We start from the raw sequence: 23,229 nt of genomic DNA on the forward strand, positions 1-23,229 counted from the left end.
TCGCCTGCCTTGTGGTGAGCTGCCACAATATATACTTTAGGAGTCCTGGTTTACAGTAGGGTAAAAGAATATTTTACCTTACCAGCAGTAAATGTTATGGACATACTGTAAGTTTAGATTTGGCCTCATTGTCATATGAAGGGAAATTATGAGTTTATTGCCATATATACGTTATGTACAATGAAAATTCTTACTGCCTGCAGCCAATCACAAGCTTTGTAAAAAAAAAAGACTACAATAGTCCTTGAATTAAATTGAAAAGACATAATGTCCAAAAGATGGATAGTTAATTAATATGTCACAGGTTAAAAAAGCATCTTAACCATACTGCATTTGGCCCATATGCTTCTCAGCCTTTCCATATATCTATCCAAAGGTCTTTTGAACACTGAAATTGTGCTTACTTCTATAGTTTCCTCTGGCAGCTCGCCCACTCTTTGTGTGAGAAAGTATCACCTCAGGTCCCTCTTAAATCTCCCTCCTCTCAGCTTAAGCCTATGCCCCCTGGTTCTAGAATCGTTCACAATGAAAAAATGACTGAGCAGTCACTTTATCCATGTCCCTCATAATTTTAAGAATGTCTGTAAGGTCACACCTCAGCCTGCCATGTGCCATGCTTGCCAGGTGTATATCTTTCACTATTTTAATTGTATTTACAACAGATAAGATTTTAATGCTGTACATTTGTGAGCCTTTGTATGAAGAGAATATCTATAGATTTTGTTATAACTGCATTAACTCAAATATTCAACTTTGTTCTCATTATGAAGTGGGGAAATATCTGAGGCACACTAATTTCTCATTGGTTCATTCTTTCTTTGGCTTGGCTTCGCGGACGAAGATTTATGGAGGGGGTAAAAGTCCACGTCAGCTGCAGGCTCGTTTGTGGCTGACCAGTCCGATGCGGGACAGGCAGACACGGTTGCAGCGGCTGCAGGGGAAAATTGGTTGGTTGGGGTTGGGTGTTGGGTTTTTCCTCCTTTGCTTTTTGTCAGTGAGGTGGGCTCTGCGGTCTTCTTCAAAGGAGGTTGCTGCCCGCCAAATTGTGAGGCCCCAAGATGCACGGTTTGAGGCGAGATCAGCCCACTGGCGGTGGTCAATGTGGCAGGCACCAAGAGATTTCTTTAGGCAGTCCTTGTACCTTTTCTTTGGTGCACCTCTGTCACGGTGGCCAGTGGAGAGCTCGCCATATAACACGATCTTGGGAAGGCGATGGTCCTCCATTCTGGAGACGTGACCCACCCAGCGCAGCTGGATCTTCAGCAGCGTGGACTCGATGCTGTCGACCTCTGCCATCTCGAGTACTTCGACGTTAGGGATGAAAGCGCTCCAATGGATGTTGAGGATGGAGCGGAGACAACGCTGGTGGAAGCGTTCTAGGAGCCGTAGGTGATGCCGGTAGAGGACCCATGATTCGGAGCCGAACAGGAGTGTGGGTATGACAACGGCTCTGTATATGCTTATCTTTGTGAGGTTTTTCAGTTGGTTATTTTTCCAGACTCTTTTGTGTAGTCTTCCAAAGGCGCTATTTTCCTTGGCGAGTCTGTTGTCTATCTCATTGTCGATCCTTGCATCTGATGAAATGGTGCAGCCGAGATAGGTAAACTGGTTGACCGTTTTGAGTTTTGTGTGCCCGATGGAGATGTGGGGGGGCTGGTAGTCATGGTGGGGAGCTGGCTGATGGAGGACCTCAGTTTTCTTCAGGCTGACTTCCAGGCCAAACATTTTGGCAGTTTCCGCAAAACAGGACGTCAAGCGCTGAAGAGCTGGCTCTGAATGGGCAACTAAAGCGGCATCGTCTGCAAAGAGTAGTTCTCTTGTGTCTTGGTGTGAGCTTGCAGGCGCCTCAGATTGAAGAGACTGCCATCCGTGCGGTACCGGATGTAAACAGCGTCTTCATTGTTGGGGTCTTTTATGGCTTGGTTCAGCATCATGCTGAAGAAGATTGAAAAGAGGGTTGGTGCCAGAACACAGCCTTGCTTCACGCCATTGTTAATGGAGAAGGGTTCAGAGAGCTCATTGCTGTATCTGACCCGACCTTGTTGGTTTTCGTGCAGTTGGATAATCATGTTGAGGAACTTTGGGGGACATCCGATGCGCTCTAGTATTTGCCAAAGCCCTTTCCTGCTCACGGTGTCAAAGGCTTTGGTGAGGTCAACAAAGGTGATGTAGAGTCCTTTGTTTTGTTCTCTGCACTTTCCTTGGAGCTGTCTGAGGGCAAAGACCATGTCAGTAGTTCCTCTGTTTGCACGAAAGCCGCAATGGTAGATGTAAACATGACAATGAATGATTTGCTTTGTTGATGACATTTGGTTTACAGCCTGTTCTATTTTTTTGTGGTGCGCCAGTGATAATGTTATATCATCCAAGAACACTCAGGACTTTTATTTAATATATTATCAGCTCTGTTACGTTTCCAGTTTCATATTTATTGTCAGAGTACTTTCGACACCACATCTAACCCTGAGATTATTTTTCCTGCAGGCCAGGTAGAATTTCTACTTATCAGTATTGCTAAAAACCTGTACTCAGCAAAGATACGTATACGAAAGTGAAATGTATACATGAAGGAAGTGCAAACAAACTGTGAAATGCAGAAAATAATAAGTAAAATGGAATGTAAAAGGCTTTAAATTGATTGAGTTTGTTGTTGAGGATTCTGACGGTGGAGGGGTGGCAGCTGTTCCTGAACCTGGTGGTACGAATCTTGCGGCCCTTATACCTCTCTCCTGATGGTATTCTCAAGCGAGAACAGAGTGGTGTGGATCCTTAATGATTGCTACTGCTCTCCGACGGCAGCGTTACCTTTCGTAAGACTTTCTGCTCAGACGTATTGGTGCCCCCATGATGTAGCGCACTTTCCTTGACTTAACTGTAAAAGTTTGCCAAGGCTTTCATTGTCATACTAAACCTCCTCAAACTCCTGAAAATGTACATGTGCTGACATGCTTTCTTTACGATGATGGAGACACTCAGGAATTTAAATTTGGTCACCCTCTCCACCCCTAATCCCCCAATGATCACTGCATTGGACACCTTTCTGCTACTGATGTCCAGAAACAACTCCTTGGTTTTGGTGATATTGTTGTTTGTTAGTACAAATTTTCAATCTCCTTCCTATATGTTGAATCATTACCTGGTTTTATACAACCCACTACTGTGAAACCATCATCAAATTTGTAGATGGTGGTATTGATGTACTGAGCCACACAATTGTAGATGTATAGTGAATAGAACAGTAGGCTAAGAACGCAGCCCTGTCGTGCCCCAGTGCTGATAGAGATTCTTTTATTGCTATATGTCTAAATACACAAAAAATTAATTTGAATTTAAATTTAAATTTAAAAAGTTTTAAATTTAGGCATACAGCACAGTAACAGGCCCTTCCGGTTCACGAGCCTGTGCCCCCCAATTGCCCAAGTAAACCTACAATCCTTGTAAGTTTTGAAGGGCGAGAGGAAACTGGATCACCCCAAGGAAACCAATGCAGAGATGGAGAGAAAGTACAAACAGGACCAGATTCGAAGCTGGGTTACTGGCAGTGAATCCAAGCTCCAAGAGTTTGAGCCTCCTTTCTCAAAGTGCTAAGTAATGCTACCAATTTTCTCTAAACTTTCGCCAGGCATTGTGCTGTGAGTGACCGTAGAGATCACTGGAAATTCACATTAGTTGAGAAAGAAGATTAAATACACCAATGATGGCAACAAAGCTGATTCCAGACATCAAGGATGCTAAACTGGGTGGAATGAGTGTTTGCCATGGAAAATATATTTTGAAAGTAATCGTTGTTGAACTTTTTAAGTTGAGGAAAGTTTGAAAAAGAATCACTCCATGCAAATTGTTCTTTATGTTGAGAAGTTTGAAGCATCTTGTAAAGTCAGACAACAGGGTAAGAAGCATATCTCACAGAGAACAATTAAGTTGTGTACTACTTTACAAGGGAAGGCCCGTGAATTAAACTTAGAATATAAACCATCTATATACATGTCTGGACAGTGGAGTTGTGATGTGAAGAACATTTAGTGTTTGGATAATTACATAAATTACCAAGGAATGGAAAGCTAAGCCAAGTGTTGAAAGATCATCATCTACATGGTGGGCTGAATGGTCCGTTTCCATGGTGTATGACTGCAGCTTGATGATGAAGTCAATTTCAGTTTGGTTTCTACTGCTCTGATAGTCAGATGAGGTAATAATAGAGTGAAACAGTCCCTTCAACCCATCAAGCCCCACTACAATCAACCATGGAGTTAAACCAATCCTGTAGAAGACTCATTTTTTTATTCACCACATATTCTCATCAACTTTTCCTTACATGATCCCACTAGGGGCAATTTACCTACCAACCTGACAATCTTAGGAATGTGGGAGGAATCCAGAGCTCCCAGTGATAACACACACAGCCACAGGGCAAACACCCAAAGGCCAGGTTTGAACCTAGATCCCAGACATTGTTAGACAGAAGCTTTATCAGTTACACCACTATGCCACCTGATGATGATAAAGGTGTGGGCAATCACAGCAATGAAACTCTATCAATTAGTCTACAATGGTTAGATAGGAGGTGACTAAAACTTCCAGTGAAAGGGCTCTGTTAAGCAGGTCCAATGACCTTTTGTGCATAAGCCTTACAGACCTATTCAGAGTCTACAATGACAAAAAAAAATGTGTGAATAGAAGTGATTCTGCAACATAGACAGATAGATTGGTGTCTAATGATAGGTTGATGTGATCTTGGGCAGTAGTGTTTTCTTCTACTGAAAACATCTCTAATTTCCCAGGGAAACTGAGAAACAAAAGTAATCAGTAAAATCCCCATTATCCTGTATTCTCAAGCAACCGGCAGCCTCAGGCAACTGGCAAAACAGCATGGAAACTAAATAGGTAAAAAATACGAACATTTTAAATTGTCACCCCTCGTGGTTAGATCACCAATCACACAACATGCAATCTCAAGCAACCGGCAATTTCACTATCCGGCATCTACCAATCTACAAGTGCTGATACTGGGGTTTTTACTGTTTTCGAAGTATTACACCTGAGTTTCACTGGTTTGAATTTTAACCTGGTGGCAATTTCTACCTGTGCAGGCATAAACTGAGTCAACGTTTGAGATCAACGACCTTTCATTTGAACCCTGAGTTCAGAAGTAAAGGTTATGGACCAGAAAGATTGACTGTTTCTATTTATCTGACCTGCTGAGCATTTCCAGGATCTTCTGCTTTTTTTTTCACACTTCTGCTCTGATCTCTGCTTGATGGATTGAGGATACTAATAAAATGGGATTCCAAAATATTTTTTAGTAAGGTAGCAAATCTTCAGATGGGTTCCTGCTCTGTGATAGTAGGGTTGAGGGACCAGAATGCTTTTGGGTTAAAAAAAAACAACCTGCTTCTGGGCATCTAAACCAATTGAAGTTGGTGGGTGGATGTAAGACATGTAATGGTGAAGGGAGGCCCAAATAATGTTGGGGATAGTTCTGGAATTCCAAGAGTAGGGGGACCTCACAGACACCTGCTGAGGGCTCTCAGTTGTTCAGCGTTTCTGATCATGAAGGTGCTGGCTGGGGGTATGCTAGTTGCAGTCAGGGGAGCAGTTCATATTGTAGGGGGTGGATGTGTGACTAAAAGAGCTTGTGCTCAGAGGAAACAATTATGTTCCTCTTTGGTCTCATACCAAACAATGCTATAGATCTCATCAGCACTGCTAAGTGGATCCAAAGTAACAAGCATGAATAAAACAAGGAAACGTCCTCATTACGATAAAAAATTTGTGTTCTAACCTGGAATAGCACAGTATTATACTAAGTATTTAAAAAGATGGGTCCAATAAAAAAAAGTGATGCTATTTGTTGTGTTCGACAAACACAGCTGAAATGATGAAATCTGCATTTCTGTTTGGGTCAGCTGCACCTAACAATTGTGTTTTTCTACTTATTCTTGGTTGTTGGAGTCAGCACCAAGCTTTCATAAACCTGCTGCAACAAGACATGGATTTATACTTACTTGATTGCACAAAGGTCAGCATGTTATGGGGTTGGTCTACATTATTGCCTCTACTCTAATTCAGTGAGGAAGTGGCAGGATACTTATAACAGTACTGCACCTTGGACACCGCAAATGACATTCGAATCCAAGAGTGCCAACATGTTATTCCAAGTAATTTTACGTGACTGAGAAGCTCTTCTGAGCTTTGACACAAGTGTCAGCCCTGCATATTGCAGAGATCACAAATACCCACTGCCTACCAACTAACCTCATTGGTTGTGAAGCAACAGCTTCTAGGTCTATGAACATTGAAGTAATGTTCAAGAGTCAAAGTTGCAAGGAAACAAATGATTATTTTATCAGTATGTATGACAGAAATCTTAACATGTCAAGAAAACTGTCCTGCCATCATATGTGCTGTAAGACTTACAAAAAGTTAAAAATTCAAGATTTCTTTATTATCACATAATTAAAAAAAATGTAATATTAGTCTGCTGTGAGGCAATCAGATTTGCCATCAGCAGAAATTGTTGGGCGCCTCTTGCAGTCAGAAAGAGAAGCAAAAGAGAGTGCCCCCCCCCAACAGAGTCACTGAGTATCTGTAGATATGCTCCAGCACTGTGGCAGCCCCCGCAGCCACACAGACTCCAATCCAAACCATCGGCAACCCAAGCTCCAGATCCGAACTTCCGACATGATCAGGAACCCTTCAGCGCCCTCGGTACCCTCTCACATCCTGCTTTCGATACCTGGTACCCCTTCAGCCAGTCTTGAGTCAGTCTCTAACAGTCTGCAGCCTGGTTTGAATCCTTTGACCGCCGTCTCCAGCAGCCCACAGCCTGCATGGGCTGCATGGGCAACAGCCTTCTGCCTTTATATTCCTCAGCCACAGAGGCCCTCACTGGTCCGCCAATTCATAAGTTCACGACTGGCTCATGACACCTATCTCTGGTCTTGTGCAATAATGCAATTATTATCGTGCTGCAGTCACTAACATCATAGGTATTGCTTGTGAAAGTCATGAAGTAATTGTGATATTTCAATAACTGGGAAGGTCAAAATGTCATTCCCAGAAATAGATCCTTTTGCAGAAGACAAAATTAAAAAAAAAGGCCAAATAACAGTGATGTCCAACCTACTCAACCAAGGCCAGAGTTAAAAAAAAAATTAGAGTTGACCTCTAATAATCTTCTGGTTGTATATGATGATGACGAGGCAAGATTCTCAATTGTACAAATTGTTGACTCTCCATCCATGAAATCTCTCATCTGGTGTTTCGGGCACTTGAATTATTTGGTGTCCCACAAACCAGTGAGGACAGTAACGGCTTCAGGGAGTTTTCTAGTCACTTAAATCATTACTTTTCAACCTCTGGTCTTCAGACCACCAGTGATCTCCAGGTTTGTTGCAACAAATAGAAATAGCAATGATATTTTTATCAAATAAAATGTGAAACAAGGTTGTAAGTTTAAGAAAAAAAACCCCAAAAATGCATGAAATCAGTTCCCATCAAAACAAAGCAATAATCCTGACACTGGCCTGAGAAGCCATTAGTCTCCTCCCCCTCCACCCCCCCCCCCCCCCCACACACCCACAAGTCATTTATGGTTTTGTTGGAGGTGGTTGACAGTAAGTAAAGGAATACTTAAATGGGTTTTTGGGTGAAAGAAGGATTTAGGTTATGCACCTTGCAAGATCTCGGCCCATTGGCTGCCCTTCAATATAGAAGTGGAGATGCAAGTTATCCACTCTGCTCAATGTGGAAAGGAAATTTAAAGTTTTCTAAGACTTCTGAACAACACTGCACCCATAAACACGAATTCATTGCTATTCTCATTCTTAGGTAGGTCAGGTGTCGCCACTGCAAAGAGAAAGGTGATCAACGTCTATGTAAATATTACAAAGCCAAGAAGACGAGAACTACTTCCATCAGGAAGGAGATCCAGGAGCATCAACATCAGGGGGCCTGCTTACTCCCATAGGGTGTGAGATTGATGCACTAAGTAAAGAATTCCAAAATATTTATATATCTATTTTAAATGATACTGTATCTTTATATATGTGATTATAATGAGCTGTTTATTTTGTGTGTATTTGTGCTCCATGGTCTGGAGAAATGTTGCTTCATTTGCTTGTATATGTACAGTCAGATGGTAATAAATTTGAACTTAAGCTTGATTTAGGCATGCATAAAAGTGCCTGAAATTCAGATATGTATCTTTTATGTCTAGCCTTGTGAAAAATGCTAATAATTGTAAAAGATGATAACTGTATAGACAGGCACATAACAAATAGCCATCCAAAATGTCTGCCAAGAGCAAATCCCTGATCATATCAGTGCATGGTTCACAAAACACCACACAAAATATGTCAGTCTTCAAAGCAACAAAGCCCCATTCACCATCAGAAATGACAAATATAACCTCTGAATTGACGAAGGAACTGAACAACCCCAGCAGACAATGCTTGAAATATCCATTGGACTAACAGATACGATCCATCTACCTGAAAGGCATTGGAACCAATGATATATTGTAAAACTCTGATAATCCACTACCCAACTGTTCAGAAATAGGGAATAAAGGGTCCCAGCCCAAAATGTTGACTGACTGTTTCTCTCCATGATGCTGCCTGACCTGCTGAGTTCCTTCAGCTTCTTCGTGACCACTCAACATACTAGCATCTGCAGTTCTTTAAATTTAAAAAAAATGTAGTTTAGTAACAGGCCATTTTGGCCCATAAGTCCACGGAACCCAATTTACACCCAATCAACCTACACCCGCAGTACATTTTGAATGGTAGGAAGAAACCAGAGTTCCTGGGGAAAACCCGCACAGACACGGGGAGAATGTACAAATTCCTTACAGACAGCACGGGATTCAATCACTGACACGGTAAAGGTGTTGCGCTAACTGCTATACCAACCGTGCCATCCACATTCTTTTTGAACATTGTTTCATTTGTTCAGAAATTCAGATAGTCTGACATCTATCCCACAGCTAATCCTGGCCAATGAATCAATGCTTAATCAATCACAAGTGTAGAGACCAAATACTGCCTTGAACTACCTTTGAGCCTAGGATGCTGCATGCACCATTAAAGAGTATTTTAACAGTACCTTGGAAGCATGCAACCTCTGATGTAAGTATCTGTGTATCACAATTACTGCAAAAATCTCACCATCAAATTATCATCATCGAGTTACACAGCATGGAAAGCAGGCCATTTGGCCCAATACTTCCATGCTAACCAAGGTTCCTACATAAGCTCGTTCCATTGGCCTGCATGTGACCCATCTCCCTCTAAACCGTCACTGTCTATGTGACCATCTGAAAACCTCTGTCACTTCTTCAGGCAGCTTGATTCATGTGCCTGCTGTCCTCTGTGTGGAAAACCTTTGAATCTTTAACCTTTCACATAAACCTAGACCATTTAGTTAGAATGACCTTCCTTTCCTGCATTGAATGAATGAAATCCAATTTATACCTAATCTGTTATCTCTGCCCCAGCACAACTCTCCCTTCATCAATCCAGGTGATCAATTCCAGTTCAGTGAAGAACACACTGGCAGCAGGCACAGGCACGTCCTGAAATGTATTAGGTGCCACCACAGTGAACAGCAAAAACAGAATGTAATAGAGCTAGATGTTCTCACAACCAGTGGAGCAGTCATGCCACATCTGGTCGAGAATAGCAATGGTCAGAAAATCATTGAAGAACATGTTTGGTCAACAAAGTTGTTTTAAAAAAAAATCTAAAACGTTTACAGCTGGAATGCTGCAAGGCTCTTGAGATCCTGACTATAATAGAAGCCAGTGTCCAACCAATTTGACTCACTTGCTGACACCCCAACGCTTTGCCCTTATCCACAAGACACTTGATTGGATTGCTCTTAGGAAAATTGGCACCATCCAGAAAAAAAGTGATCCACTTCAATTCAAGTCGTCAAGTCAAGTATATTGTCATCTGACTACAACCTGACAAAACAGCATTCTCTGGTCCTCAGTGTCAAAACACGCAGACACACAACCAGACATAATATAAGTACTGACAAACAATACATATGCAGGATAAATATTCATGTAATACAAATAAATAAGTATTGTTTTGTGATTATGGGAGTCTCAGACGATTCGGGGGAGAAGTTTCTTTGGTCATTCAGCATTCTGACTGTCCGTGGGAAGAATGACTTGATTAGCATCTCGTTAGCAACCATTCACAGAAAACTCTCAGTTCCTGCAGCATGTACCACCTAGAGGCAGAACCGAGATAATGGTAGTGACTTGTGATCTCTCTTGAACCCTAGTGCTGCCTATGTGGTTTGTATGGTCTCCCTGTGGGCTTCTGCCAGGTACTCTGCTCTCTTCCCAATTTCAAAGATGTATGGGTGAGTGATAAAATCTTGGAGGAACAGATAGAAAGATAATGAGAATAGGTGACAGCGAGAATTAATAAGGAATGGGTTTACTCGGTGTTCTGACAAAGATTCAGTGGGCCATTTTCTGAAATTTGTAGCAATAAAAAATCTATGAAAATTATAGTAATTTTATACCCAGGCCATTCAAATGATACCTTCCAAACCTGAGACGTCTACCATCATGACAAGGGCAACAGCCAACCGGGTACATCACTGCTTGAAGGATACCCGCAAAGTCATGGTAAACCCTGACCCTGAAATATATCGGCAAGCCTTCATCATTCCTGGGTCTAAATCTGAGAAGTCCTTCTTCTGAAGGCTCTCCAAGAATACCTTCAGCAGAAGGACTGCATCATTTCATGGTACAGTTAGCTTTGCGGTTAGTGCAATGCTGTAACAGAGCCAGCGATCCAAGTTTGAATCTGGTGCTGTCTGTAAGGAGTTTGTAAATTCTGCCTGTGTCTGTATGAGTTTCCTTCGGGTGCTCCGGTTTCCTCCCATCCTTCAAAACGTACCGGGGGCTGTAGGTCAATTGGGGTATTTGGGCAGCATGGGCTCATGGACCAAAATGACCTGTTACTGTGCTGTATATCTAAATTTTAAAAAAAATTAAGGCAGCTCACCACCACCTTCTCTGGGTCATTAGGGGCCATCAATAAATGTTGAGCTCCATCTACCTCCTGAAAAAGAATAATGTAAAACCTTTCAGCTTGCAGTATGAATTTAAAATTAATTTAAAAGCCCCTGTTGGGGTATCGAACCTGGTGAATATTTACTTCAGAGGATCTGACTCCTTATATGTTAGCTTATTTTGAGTTTACTTAATTCTATACGTGGTTTGATTATACAGGTACTCCCCGACTTGTCACCTATGTGACTATTTGCACATACAACCAAATAAAAAAAAAAATATTTAAGCGATTATGGTGAAAATTGAGCCTATCTATGGTGGCCACCATGTTGGCTGGTGGCCGACTTCTCTTGAGAGCTGGCCTTGATGGCCGTCATGCTGAGATATTTCACCGCATTTTAACTCCTTGTCTTTTTTTCTGATTCTGTTGCTCAATATTCTGACAGTCAGACAGATTTTAAGAGGCTAGAGGAGTCCGCAGGGTGCTCAGGGACTGCAGCAACAGAGAGAATGAGGAGGATTCAGAGATAGAGAAAGGAAGGAAATAGATCATTTTACTCTTCCGTATCACAGGTAGGGCAATTCCCCGACATAAGTCGATTCCAAGATACGGTTGGTCATCCAGAACGGAACACAGACGTATGTTGGGGAGTACCTGACGTTTGAATTTTGAAACTAATTGTAGCATATGACAAATACTCCATTAGCCATCTGTGCACAGACCCAAATGGAATCTAGCATGCTGCTTTATGGTCTTCATTTGTCCACCAAGCTCAAAGACTAACTGAAATATCTATGAGTAAGTATTTACGGTGCTAAGCTGTCTCCTCCTGATCTTCAGAAGACAGCCAAAATTGGCAAAGCAGAATAAAATCACTGCATTATTGATCATTCATAAAGTACCTGAGACTCTTTGATGTGACATCCCTCTGTAATACATTTTTTTGTGATTATAATGAGGACAGTGCTGAAGATGCCAGTGTCATCTGCTCTTAGGCTAAGTTTGGCACAATTCGATGGATTGTAAGGGTTCTTTCCATTTCTCGTGGAGTCATGAAGCATAGAAACAGGCTCTTCAACCCATCAAGTCCTCTGCAATCATCAACCACTGACTGACACTAATCCGACACAAAACCCACTTTATTCTCCCCACGTTGTCAGCATTCCTGCCAGATTCTTCCGCTCAACGGGATATGAGCCACAATTTACAAAGGCCATTAACCTAGCAACTCTAAACCCATTGGGATGTGAAATCAATCCACCTGGAAGAGCCCATTGGTCACCAGGTGAGCAGGCAAACTCCACATGGACAGCATGGAGATCAAGATTAAATCCAGGTTGTTGAGCTATGAGACAGCATCTCTGCAAGCTCTACCGCTGTGTGACCCCATTATCTCCTCTTTCTCTGTAACCTTTGTCCACGTCAACAGTGTAACATTTCCCCTCTGCACCAATCAGCACTTTAACTATCCTAGGATGGCCATTGTAGGAAGAATTTAATACTCTAATGTGGAAAGCTTGTGTTGTCCAAAGCTGCCCAAGTCTGAACCATGAAAACTAAAGCCTGTGACTGAGTTTCAGTTTATTGTCATACACATAAGTACAATATACAGAGGAAATGAAAATCCTACTTCCTGCAGCTTTCCAGATATATAAAACACACACTACATTACAGAGCATGGGAACAGACTCTTCGATCCAATGCCCATGCTCACCCAGATAGTACCATTTTCCTGCATTTAGCCCATATTTTTCTAAAGCTTTCCTACCCATGAATTGCGCCCCCTTGTCACTTTCTCTAACAGCTTAAAATAGAGAAAAAGACCATAATATAAAAGGAAGAGGGACAGAAATTAAAAATTTGTCATGGTTCAACAAAAATAGTCTGAGTCAGTGAATCAGACAGATTTTTGATGGTCTTGAAGTGGTGTCATGGTGAGGGCCATGTGGAGAGATTCAGAGCCCGATAGTTATGGGAAAGGAATGATTATTGAATCCTCGAGGTGCCAGATATCAGGCTTCTGGTCCTCTTATCTGAAGGCAGCAAGAATAGAGCATGGCCCAGGGTGTCGGGGATCTTTTCTGATGTTAGCTACTTTCTTGAAGCAGTGCCTCGCGTAGATGCCCTCAATGTAGTGCCTATGATGCTTTGGTGATGTCCGCGACGTTTGGCAGCCTTCTGCATTTCTGCGCTCTCGAGTTTCTAAATCAGGATGAGTCTGAACAAACCTGAGCCCAAAACCATATATCTGCCTCACAAAACTTATACTTTGAAGCAGCGGCTGCATCTCTCATCTGCTCCTCAAACTGAAGGTGCTTGGTAATTGTTTCCAATTCATTGCTCACTAATACTGCACTTTACTGATATTCCTCAGTTACCTTTCATTCTCATTCCATGAGTCATAGCTAAAAGCTGTTGCTACCAGAAATCTGTTCAAAATTGGAACCAGATTCCAATTTCAGTCTAGTCAGAGAGATCATTTGCATGATAATCTGCAACATAATATGTATAAAGCTGTATCTGTTATATTTAGATCTAAAGATAAAGTTTTAGCATTGAATTATGAATTGGGTTTTGGTTCATCAATGATTTTTAAAGAAGTTCCAAAAACTGGAACTTATTTTGCCATTTAAAAAAAAAACATGATTGGTGGAAGAACTCAGCCAGTCAAGCAGCATCTGAGAAAAGAGAAGCCATTCACAGTTTCAGGTAAAAGATGCTTCATCAGAACGGAGAACATTGGTCAAAGTCAGTGGTTCTCTTACCTTTTATGGTGTAATCCGCCATGGCCCACTAGTGCAAATGACTGAGGAACATATTCAAGACAAAAGCAGCTCTGTAAGAAACACATCTAAAATATTTTATTTAACACTCTTAAAGAGCAAAAAACACTACAACTTAAAAACTCCCAATCAAAATCAAAGCTCAAACCATTTTAATAAGACACCTGTTCCTAAAGTTTTTTCACCAGTTTCCACATCCTTGGTTCTGTTGCAGATAATGCACACCTGAAATGTTGAATTTATTTCCATAGTGTCAGGATGTTTCCTTGAGCGTTAAAGATTATTAATTTGTTTGCAATAGCCAAGTAAACTAATATATCCTAGGCAGCCAACCCCATCCAGGTAAATCTTGGATGAAAATTTTTGCAAAAATGATTTATATTCAATTTTAGAGGAGAAATTTATCATGTCTTACCTTATAAACAGGAGCCTCGAGTCTTGACTAAAGTAAAGAACGACAAGCAGTAAGAAGTCAGAAAACACACTTCTGAATCAGTCCGAATCTGTTTTGTGTGGAGGTCTGACAGAAACTGTGACTGAGTGCTGAGCACCAAGCAGCTTACATTGAGAGACGGCCAGATAACCTAATTGACCTCAGCGACAGATTTGTTGCCACCCCACCTAAGGTCACCTGGGAAGCCCGAGACATTACCTCAGATCAACCTGATCTCAGTTTGTTGGGAAGTCTCTGTGGCCTACATGGAAACATGCTATATTCTACCAGTGGGCCATAGTCTACTGGTTGGGAATCAGTGTGTAAGGTGTGGGAAGGTAGTAGGTGGAACAAAGGAAGTGTCAGCAATGGAGTAGACCATTAAGCTCCTTTGCCCATGTGAGGAGATGCTAATGTTGTGAAGTCTGGGTGATGTTGTATAATCTGGCACACTGGGTTATGACCAGCAGATCAAAATATCCAAATGAAAGGGGCAGAGGGATGCCTGGAACATGTCTGGAACTTCTACGCATGTTTTGAGGTGATAAACAATATGACGGCGAAGAAGACCACTCTCCTCCAAATAATCAGGTGCTGTGTCTTGCAGTGACCGATGTGAAGATAGTTAGGCAAGGTCAACCCATGGGAAGCTGCTGGACTGGATAGAATTCCCGCAGAGTGCTCAGGAGATCTGCGGTTCAGCTAGCAGATGTTCTCACCGACATCTTTAACATCTCCCTGAAAAGCTCCTTGGTTCCAAGGTGCTTCAAAGCTGGCATCATTGTCCCTGTGCTGAAGAAGTTGCCTGTGTCCTGCCTCAATGACTACTGCCCTGTCCCTCTCACATCCATCATCATGAAGTGCTTCAAGAGGCTCGTCATGGGGCACATTAAGTTCCTGCTGACCCCATCACTGAACCCCCTGCAGTTTGCATACAGATCCAACTGCTCCACAGACGATGTCATTGCCTTCACCCTCCATCCATCCCTCACCCACATGGATAATAATGACTCATATGTTTGAATGCTGTTTATTGACTTCAGTTCGGCATTCAACACAATCGTACCTCAATACCTGATAGGGAAGTTGAACCTGCTGGGTCTAAACACCTTCCTCTGCAATTGGATTCTTGACTTCCTGCCGGGGAGACTGCAAGCAGTCCAGATCAGTAACAGCATCTCCATCACACTGAGCACGGGGCTCCCCCAGAGCTGTGTGCTTAATTCACTGCTGTTCACTCTACTGACCCACAACTGTGCTTGAACACAGTTCAAGCTAAACACAGCTTGAACCACATTGTCAAGTTTGCTGATTGACATGGTGGGCCTGATCAGTTAGAATGAGCAGTCAGCACACAGAGATGAGGTGCAGTCATTAACAGATTGGTGCAGAGCCAACATCCTGTATCTGAACATTAATGCACAAAAGAGATGGTTGTTGTCTTCAGGAGGGCCCGGGGGGACCACGCTCCACTGACCATTGACGGCTTAACTGTTGAAGCCGTCAAGAGTATCAAGTTCCTTGGTGTGCACTTGGTGAAGAATTTCACTTGATCCCTTAACACCAACTCCAAAGCCAAGAAAGCCCAGCAGCGCTTCTACTTCCTGCAAAGGCTAGGGAAAGTTCATCCCCCACCCTCCATCCTTTTACATTCTACAGAGGATGTATTGAGAGCATCCTATGCAACTGCCTCACCGCCTGGTTTGGAACTGTACCACCTCAGACCGGAAGACCCTGAAGAGGAGAGTGAAGTCAGTGCAAAATATCAATGGGGGCTCTCTTTCTACCACGAAGGACATCTACAACACTCAATGCAGGTGAAAGGCAATAAACATTGTGAAGAACTCTACACATCCCTCACGTAAACTGTTCTCCTTTCTGCCATCTGATAGGAGGTACTGTAGAACTTGGGCCCTTGCGTCCAGATTGGGCAACAGTTTTTTTTAACCCAAGCCATTGGGGTTCTGAATTCTCAGAACATGTGTGGATAGTGGACCGTGGACTTTTACTGTATACGTCTTAATATTGTGCTTAATTTCTAACTTATAGTCTTATATTTATGTAAATATGCTCCGTGGTCCTGCAGAAATGCTATCTCGTTTTACTGTGTGAGCATGTTATGAACGATAAATAAAGGTGACTTGACGATAGACGAAGAAGCACAGAGTAAATTAGCTGAAGTCGGAGAGATCAATGTAATATCCTACAGGTTGCCACATAGATGGTTAGAAAAGTGGTTAGCTCAATGCTGTCTGCAAGGAGTTTGTATGTTCTCCCCCGTGTCTGCGTGGGCTTCCCTGGGTGCTCCAGTTTCCTCCCACTATTCAAAACATACATGGTTGTAGGTTAATTTGGGTGGCATCGATTTAAATGGTTGTAATCGGCTTGTACCGTGCAGTAAATAAAAATAAAATGCTGAGACGAAAAATGAGTTTGAGTTGGGGATCATTTTAATAGGTTCAGAAACAGGGACGTTAGTGTGAGAATGGAATGGTGAAGTAAAATGGCAGGTGATCAGAAGCTCAGAGATATTCCTGCAAGCTGAGCAGAGGCACTCCTCAAAGTAGCCTGTGTTTGCTTTCTCCAATCATGTTGTGCACACCGACAAACTGTGTACTTGATTGGCAGAAATGACAGTGCTTCACCTGGAATGGTTGCTCATATCCCAAGGCAGTGAAGAGGAAAAATGGGAATAGGCAGGCGTTGCATCTCATCTGATTGCCAGGGAAGGTGCTGAGGAACAGGGAATGTTAGGTGGAGCTGGAAGAGTGGAAAAGCAAGGCATGTGGTGAGTGATTCCTTCATAATGCAGAAGGGAGAAGAGAGGGGAGAATGTGACTGATGGTGGGATCATGTTGTTAGGAGGATAATAAGGTGTATGTGAAGGTCAGTGGGGTGGAAAGTGAGTACCGGGAACTCTTATCTCTGTTCCATCCTGGGAGAGAGGCAGTGAGGGCATATCAGTGGGAGAGATGGAATGTCTTTGAGAATTCAATTCATTATACTAGAGGGGAAGCCACCTTTCAGAAAGGAAGAGAATTCCGAGGCAGCTGCGCAAAAGGCCTCATCATTGGATCAAATACAAGAGATGATAAATGACTTTAATTTGAAAAGTTACGTTGATGAAAAGTAAGGGTAAAGGCACGAGTCCTACCTCAATATTATTGATACACTTTGAAAGATGACATAGGATTTTGGCAGCGAATGTTTCAATGCCCTTTGCAGCAATCGGTGCAATAGTTTCTGAGTCGTCGTTACATTTCTCACAGGATATTCCAGTGAGATTTCTAGAATATGATGGTGTAAATTCACCAGGAGGACCAAGCAATGATCCCCGTCCATTTGTTCTCCCTGTGACTGTATGGGTGCCTCTGTTGCACACAACCAATAACATGGGTTAATTTGCTGCTGTCCCTCACGTGCAGGTGAGTGGGGGAATTCCTGTAAATGTGGATTAGTGGATATGGGAGCTTTATGGATTGGTGAGACTAAGGGCTTGTCTGAATGCTGTATGATTCTATGACCTTTATGGAATTTGGTTTAAAATTCTCTCTCACTCCATACTTCCACTCACCTCTGCTTAAATAGCCCACTAACAATTTCATAATGTCTTTTGCTTTGTCAATGTACGATAAGTTGATGTTTAGGAGGTCATCTGACATCCAGGGGCCCACCTGACACACCTGATGCCTTCATAACAGGAGAAAAGGACATCGATTAAACAACGTGGTCAGACCATTTTATGATGAAATATTTGTCATCGATCTTGCACATGTCTATCACTCTTCTGTTGTGTGTCAAGGGATAAAAAGGTAATAAAACCAAGAAAAGGTAAGTGTAGTTATCCTTTGTTTTCTCACCAAGGATCTAGACCAGGAACTGACAAGAACAGAAGGAAAAGAAAAGGAAAGCAAGGCTTGATTTACTGCAGGCTTCTTGTTCCAGACAACATCACAAGATGTTTTGTGGCTGTTGAATTATTTACGCTGTTGTCAATGTAAATGAGACAAACGTTAATGTTTGAGAAATGCTGTGTGAGAACTTGCTCTGCTTTTGTTTGGAAAATAATTGACAGGACATCACAAGATCCCACAGCTCTTTCATTGTGTTTAACACTGACTTGTCCAAGAAGGTAGGGCTTGAGTTCAAGGTTGGCAACTTGGCCATTGCTGAAACAATCCCTTGGATTGATCTTTGGTTTCTGTCAGAATTGAAGGTGTATTATTGGAACATGGCTGCAAAAAAAAACTTTGGGTGTGGTGGAACACTGTAATACATGGTAGCCCGCCACCTGATACTGTAACTCCTCCCCTTCAGGATTCTAATAAAGGCGGTACTGCCCAATCCCCTCGCTCAGTACTGCTTTGGAATTGTGCCAACAGCATGTAAGAGATGCCTGTAAGTTTGTAGCGATTAAAGCCTGTTAATCTTGACTTCTGGTAAGTCGGGTCTACACTGGGGTTAAACAGTTCTGGGCTGAAGAGAAAATAGATCTTTCGTTTCCTCTGGAACCTCTTATAACTGATTTTAGGTACTCAGATGAATGTATGAAAGTGTAACCAATTGTATAGTTGTGCTGCTTTCATCATTCAGCCATTAAAAATGAATTTTTTTCACAGCGAAGTATGATTGGGACAACAGCCAGTTCTGGGTTATTTGGCATCACTCTGGAACTTCAACTAGAATGACATTAAACAATAAAGTCTGCAGATGCTGTGATTGCAGTTGAATACACAAGTGCTGGAGAAACTCAGCAGATCCCGCAGCGTTCCTTATGAAGCAAAGATATGAAACCAACATTTTGGGCCTGAGCCCTTCGTCAAGGTATGAGCAAAAAGCAGCAGACAGGTGCTGAATGAAATGGTGGGGAGAGGGGCAGGGAGAAGAGCACAGGCCCACAGGAAAGGTGGATATGGGTGGGAGGGCAGAAGAAAAAAAATGCTGAGAAGTGATGGGGAGGGGGTAGCTCATTAATCGAAGAGAGAGAGAGAGAGAGAGAGAGAGATGGGAGAGGCCTAATAGTAATCGGAGTTGATGTTAATGCCACCTGATTAAAGAGTGCTCAGGTGGAACTTTAGGGGGAGCTCCTCCATTTTGCAGGTGGACTCAGTTTGGCAGTGTATGTGGCCATGGGCAGACATGTCAGTGTGGGAGTCCCTAGAATGAGTTATAAATATGGGGAAAAATTGATGGGTGACCATCTCTCTCCTGAGTCCATAATTCCTAAATTTAACCTGGAAGTGGAGAGTTGAGAGAGTGCTGATTGAGAATGCGTAGGTAAAACTGGCCAAGGCTCACATCTCAGTCCTTCTAGTATGTTATTATGATTAGAATGGCTCTTTAGTAGGTTCAAACACCACTACCCTGGTGCAGCTTTGGAAGAGTCAAATCCCATGTGTAAAGTTGCTCACTTTTCTGTGAATACATAAATCTCTGGACTCTCAGACTATCAGGGTTCAGAGAAGATAGGAGGGTGGTTCAATTTAAATTAACACATTTCATTATGTGATCTTGTAACTCTCTTGATTTTTTGGGGATTAATGTGATCTATCTTATTTGTGCCTGTGTTAATTAACCGCTGCAACCGTGTCTGCCTGTCCCGCATCGGACTTGTCAGCCACAAACGAGCCTGCAGCTGACGTGGACTTTTTACCCCCTCCATAAATCTTCGTCCGCGAAGCCAAGCCAAAGAATAGTTACTTCAGCATTCTATTGAAATCAGAGGTAGTTTTAAAGCATTATTTAAAGGTCTTATTGGTGCCAAGTTATGAAGCTCACCCAGTTTTTATATGTCATAGATGTAGCATGAAAATAGTCCATTCAGCCCACTTTGTCTGTGCTAACCAACCTTTGTACACGTATCCTACCCTATCCCATTTTACTCTCTCCATATTTATAACAATCGCTACAGCAGTTAGACCACGGCCTGATGCATTTTGGGGATATGGGAGGAACCTAGAGCAGTCAGAAGGAGAACTTGCAGAATCCACACAAATGGGACTGGAGACAGAACTGATCATTGGGATTGTGAAACACAGTAAGAGCTGAAAGTCACCAAACTTCAGTGCCAAGTTATTTTGAGTTAAATGCATCCTTGTTGGAGTTCTGGCTATGGAAGTGTAAACCTGAAACAAGTGCCACATTTTTATTTCCCTATTCCTGGTTAGGCTGACAAAATTAAGTCCCATTACTTACCTTTTCTCCCTCAGACACCCCATCCCCACCACTTACCAACCCCTCCATCTCACTCCCAACTTGCACAAGCTGAAACCTCAAGCACTGATTCCATTTCCCAAATGTTTTGACTGTTACCTGTGAAGAAACTTTATGGAGTATACACAACTTCTAGGCCAGATTTCCCCTTATTTGGCAGTAGAAGCAAGTGGGCCATGAGATAAGTGAACCAATTGGATGAAAGAAATCAAGTGAGGCAACATTCACAATTGTATCCCAGTTGGTAACTGAGCTTCAGCCCAGGTTATCCTATAATGACCTTCTGGTCTATAGCCTTCTGTGCAGAACTAATGAGTCAAGTTGGTGTCATGGAAGAGTCTTGTGGAAATCTAAATATGGTTTCTCCAAAATCATTGCCATCTGTATTTGAATGGTGTTAATTGTTGGGATCTATCAGATAACCAGTTAATACACCTGATTTTGTCAATTTTTTTGCCAATTAAGCTTCTAAATGTAAGCTGTTTCCATTTATCTTGGTCTCAGGCTTGCGACTTTGTTCACATTCTGTAAATCAGCAAAATGCCTCCAAAGGAGAAGCCAGATGGTGTGGACAGAGGCAGGGTCATGGGAATGCGAGGTGGGTCGGTAGGGGGTTGGTGATGCATGACAGAATTAAGTGGGAACTTAACCTTCCTTATTTCCCTCACGTGGCACTTCACCTGTGAGGTCAGTTCACAGCTTGGTAAATACGTGAGAAGGACGAATAGGAGAGATTTATGACATTAGAGGATGTAGCTTTCATTGGAGAGTTAATCTAGAGCTTCGAGTTGTTCAAAAGGCCTCCATCTTTGCATGAATTAAATGAATGCCTCTGGATGAATGCCTTCAGTAAAAATGCTGAAGAATGAGGGGAAAACAGATGGAGGGATAGAGTAAATGCATGCAGGTTTTTTCCACTGAGGTAAACATCAGAGCACATGGGTTAAGGATGAAAGGGGAAAAAATTCAAAGGGAATATTAGGGGAATTTCTTTACACACAGAGGGGTGGGAGTGTGGAATTAGCCTGCTAACTGAAGTGGTGAATGCAGAATCAATGTTAACACTTAAGAAAAATCGGACAAGTACATGGATGGAAGGAGTATGGAGGGATATGGACTGGGCACAGGTCAATGGGACGAGGCAGAATAATAGTTTGGCACAGGTTAGAAGGGCCAAAGGGCCAGTTTTCTGTGCTCTATGGCTCTGTGGGCCTTGCATTTTAATTCTACTGATACTTTTTAAGAGTTAAATTTGCATTGGCTCAGGATGTCTTAAAATACTTTGCGGCCAGCAAAGTACCTTTCAAGTGTAGCCACTCTTGGAACATAGGAAATACAATTTGCACTCAGCAAGGCCCTGAAAATAATCAGTGCTCCCTGCCACTGGTTTTCTGATCGAAAAAGTCGACATCTTAGAGAGAATGTCGAAGGGGCTTTACACACCAAGGGCTGCGTCAGTGATTACTGTACTCCGCCAGTGGTTAACTACACTGGCTTGAAGGTTGGATCCAGGCAAGATGCCAAGAAAAAGGCAGTGTGTATGAATGACAGCCTTGCTGATTTCTGACAATCTGTGTGAATGTTAATCAAATGAAAAAGCGTGCCAGGGCACAGAGCCAATGTTTTAAAAAACTGCTTCAGGTTCCCTGTGGGCTAAATAGTATGTACTTCCTACACCTTGCAACAATTGCTTATTTGTTTTCACAAACACTATATAAACGAATCCCTGCACGTATAGCATAACATTCATTGCACACAAACCAAGATGCAGTTAATAAGCTTTCTGTGAAAGGTAGCTATTGAAATGTACAAAACACAGTGGTTACTTTAAGCATATACTTGTAACTCCACATCAGTCAAACCCTTCCCTCCCTCACAGCCCACAGCCCTATATTTTTCTTAACCTTCATGTGATAGTGTCTTTAGAATGCCCCTGGTGTATTAACCTCTACCACCACCCTTGGCAATGCATTCCAGACATTCACCTTGCACTGTATAGTAAAAGTGACCTCTGATATTTCCCCTAAACTCTCCTCCATTCACCTTAAATAGACGTCTGCTGGTATTGGCCATTGCTGACTGTCCTCTCATATACCTCTTTTGAGCTCCCTCTCATCCTTTATTGCTCCAAAGAGATCCCCCCCCCCCCCCCCCCCAACTTGCTCAACCTTTCTTTGTAAGACATGTCCTCCAATCCATGTCACATCCTGGTAAATTTCCTCTGCATACTCTCTAAATCTTCCATATCCTTCCAGTAATGAATCTACCAGGATGAAACAGGATACTCTAAGTGTGATTTAACCAGAGATATTTAGAGCTACAAGATTACCTTGTGGCTCTTCAACTCAATTCCCCTGACTAATAACGGCCGGCACACCATACACCTTCTTAATTACCCCATCAAATTGCACAATAAAAAACAGAACATAAAACATAGAACACTATAGCACAGTACAGGCCCTTCAGCCATTGATATTGTGCTGACCTATATATTCCTTAAAAAATGCTATACCCTCTCTACCCTGTAACCCTCTATTTTTCTTCCATCCATGTGCCTGCATACAAGTCTCTTAAATGCTCCTAATGTTTCACCCTCCACCACCATCCCTGGCAAGGCATTCCAGGCAATGACCACTCTCTGTGTAAAAAAACTCACCCCGGTGTCTCCCCTTAACTCCCCTCCCTTCATTTTGTACATGTCCTCTGGTCTTTGCTATTCCTGCATTGGGAAACAGGAGCTGTCTGTCCACTCTCTCTACGACTC

This window comes from Narcine bancroftii, chromosome 3 (genome assembly GCF_036971445.1).
Source record: "Narcine bancroftii isolate sNarBan1 chromosome 3, sNarBan1.hap1, whole genome shotgun sequence".
Lineage (NCBI taxonomy): Eukaryota > Metazoa > Chordata > Chondrichthyes > Torpediniformes > Narcinidae > Narcine > Narcine bancroftii.